General features: G+C 39.8%; 1 long non-coding RNA gene across 1 annotated transcript in view; it reads right to left on the reverse strand.

Annotated features, from left to right (window-relative positions):
* Positions 1 to 2,903, reverse strand: part of LOC139570498 (uncharacterized) — a 6,988-nt gene extending 4,085 nt beyond the window's left edge. Inside the window, exon 1 of the long non-coding RNA XR_011674084.1 lies at positions 1,779 to 2,903. This is a non-coding gene — a long non-coding RNA (uncharacterized lncRNA). The remainder of the gene's footprint in view (positions 1 to 1,778) is intronic.
* Positions 2,904 to 3,461: the final 558 nt, after the last annotated feature.

Below are 3,461 nucleotides of genomic sequence, written 5' to 3' on the forward strand. Positions count from 1 at the left end.
AATAACAATGAAATACCTATAATTCTTCTCATGTTTATTTTCCCCCATTAAAAACACTCTTACATACCTGTCTAGGTTGGAACTGTTGTGGTTAAAATACAATAAATCATTTAAATCACACAGATGTATAACAGCACACACATACACACACACACACACACACACAGGCCTTTTGATCGTGCAAACCTACGTGACAATACCGATAAAAAAGTATTAATTACTGTATAAATGTTGTATAAATATTGTTGATATAAAGTATAGGTTGGTACAGCTGCTGTTAAAATGCTTTTTTAAAATTTATTCTGAACTGGAATAAACTGATTGATCACATCACACAGATGTAGACCACAAAACAGACACATACACACAGTACACATACACACAGTCCTAATGAGAGGTGTGTGGCTGGTTGAAGTTTCCAACAAGCATGTCTATTCTGGGCTCAGTTTTTAACAGTGCAACACTGAGGTCATGCTCAGCATTGACACTGTTTCTGTACTTGAGAACCCTGACTTGCATAGGTATGTGGTGCCAAACTGGATCAGAACATCTACTGTTTTCTTAGTCAGGCAGGAGACCGCTTCCTGCTGCAGATGAGCAACCCAGAACTGTGTGAGTGTTTGCTTCAAAAAGCATCTTGCATCAATCAGTTTATTCCAGTTCAGAATAAAAATTATTACTTGTAACAGCAACAGTTCCAACCTAGACTTGTTTTCAACAATCATTTCTTCAGTAAAATGTACAGTAGGCCTGCATTTTTTATCTTCATCTGTACTGTTTCTTAGGGTTGCACTATCAGTAGCTAGTTAGCTTGCTTTGGCTAACGTTAGCTATTAACGTAAACTCGTACATCGCCTTGGTCCGTACAATTGCCCTTATTTTAGCGCCCCAAAAACGTAATACTTCCAGATCAACTGTAATGTCAATACCATTGTAAAGCACAATTTCTCCCCTTTCCAACAGAATCAATTGCATGACCTAAACGCTGCCCGTTTCTGCATAATTCAAGCAGGCAATGAGTCCCGTCGGGTCTTTTTAAAAATGGCGGGTGGGGAAGCGAAACTAATGAGTGATAGTGAGAAGGAGATGTTGTGTGGGAAAATTGCTTTTTTTCACTCGATCTGTCCAACTTATCACCTTATCGCCTCTAAAATGTAAATAAAACACTATAGAGAGTTTATATGTGTCATTACATACCTATTTGAAGGTTTGTGTCGAATTGGAATCGGGTTTTTAGGGCGGTGCTAAAGTGATCTTAGAAGTAAACAGCGGCTTTGAGAATGATGATCGCATGCAATGATGATGCAAAAAATTACTAGGTATCCCCCCTTACCCCGTCACTGTCCATCTCTTGTTTTTAAACGATGAGAGAAGTGCTACACCTGGTGGAGAGCGATTGTAAAGCAGAAATAGTTGCTTTATGCGTGCTGTACGTTACGACATGACACGTCACGATGTAACGGAGGGTCCGTTTTTTCAACTTTTCTCCAATACTATAGAGCCATGTCGATCAACGCTTGAATAGAAACCTAGTTCACCCCCCCGATTTTGAAGTCAACACAGTCCCATTAGTTTTCTTTGTAGCCTCGTTTGAATGTTGCGGTTGAGCACATTTGTACGGAATGGGGTGAGTTTACGTTAGCTGTGTAACGTTACAAGGCCAGGGGATTGTTTGAAAGATAAACTCCCATCTACTACTATGAGAGATAGTACTCCCTTATTTCTGCTTATCATCACCCTGTTATAAAATTACAACAATGCCTTGTTAGTTGACTTACTTTTCCACTTTCGAAGCACTGTTTCCTGAAGCGTTCTTCCATGTTCTGAAATAACTCCCTGGGTTTACCATCATGTTGTGCCTGGATGTTTGGTCAGGACATGTCGTTTTATTAATTTGTACGTTTTGAGAGGCTCATTACTAAGCACTTACCCACACAAAACACATTGTGGGCGCTCCTCGTTATTTCTCAAAGTTTGTATGAAAGATACTAATGTCATCACTGTATATGCGTTTCATGACGACTGAGCTCAGTCAGAACTTGTGGCTAGCAGGAGTCCATTTCATGACAGCGGTGAGTGATGGCGAGTGAGGATAACAAGTCATTGGCTTGAACCACAGCGCTCCAGCGTGTGGGCCCCGGAATGATCTTAAAGAAAACTGCAGGGGGAAAATGCAGAAAACCGCGAAACACACGGCATCTCCCTCTCGCGCAGCTGCCAAACTGAGCAGAGACCGCTGCTAAGCAGAGAGCGCACTTACACAAATCAATTCCAGTAATTAATGAAATAATTATACATTTACGTCGCGACCCATACTTTAAGAAACGCTGCTCTATTGTCTAGATTCTGCAGATTCTCCTAAAACATTAGCTAATGGCCAACTTGAGCAAATACATCTCAGCTTGCTAACTAGCATAGCCAACCAATTACACAACAAATATACACAAAGTAAACAATTATTTTCTAAACTAATGTTAGTCTCAACCAAATGACAAGAACAAAGAACTATTGCTCTGTTCCACAACGTAACAACCATTAGTTACAGGCTAGACAGAAGACTATTCCTAACTAGCCATGCTATTTCAATGAAAATAAGATAGCATTACAACAACAAAGCTAACGCTGGCTAGCTATGTGGAAAAAGTAGTTTTAATTTCTTCCTCTCCAACGCCTTGCTGTGGCGTTTACATTCTGTAAATGTAACGTTAACTGACTAATTGTAACAATTTTATAAATTTTTAGAAACATCTCCCTCCCCGAGTAAGCGACTCATCGCAACAGGCAGACATTGAGATGGGAGGGGCTACAATGCGGTAGTACAATGTGAAAAGTACCCGTTACTACACAGGCTTGTCTGTGCAGTGGCACCGATTCATGCGTCTGAAAGTACAATATTCAAACGTTCTAATCACCTGTAAATGTAATGAACGCGTGTAAAATGCCCATAACAAGCGTTCAAACCAAGACGACTTGAAACTCGTGGACTTCTGCTAGCGCGTTATGGAACACACCATATACCCTTGTTGATTATCCCTTACGTAATATGATGCAAAATACGGAGATTGCTCTGCATGCGGGTCACTGCCGCTTGTACACAAAACAGTTCTAACAAACCATTTATGTGGCTGTTGTAACAGTAGGCGATTGCAAACATAAGCACGACACAAACAGCTTATTTTGCAATTTCATGTTCGTTTTTCAGGAGGGGAGTTACAGTACAGTGCTTCCAGAAAGTAGTCACACCCCTTGACTTTTTCCACATTTTGTTGCGTTATAGCCTGCATTTAAAATGTATTAAATATTTTTTTAAATGGCATTGGCCTACACACAATACCCCCATAATGTCAAAGTGGAATTCTGTTTTTTGTCATTTTTACAATTTAAATAAAAAAGAAAGGTTGAAATGTCTTGAGTTAATAAGTATTCAACCACTTTGTTATGGCAACCCTAAATACGTTCAA

Source organism: Salvelinus alpinus, chromosome 3 (assembly GCF_045679555.1).
Source record: "Salvelinus alpinus chromosome 3, SLU_Salpinus.1, whole genome shotgun sequence".
Taxonomy (NCBI): domain Eukaryota; kingdom Metazoa; phylum Chordata; class Actinopteri; order Salmoniformes; family Salmonidae; genus Salvelinus; species Salvelinus alpinus.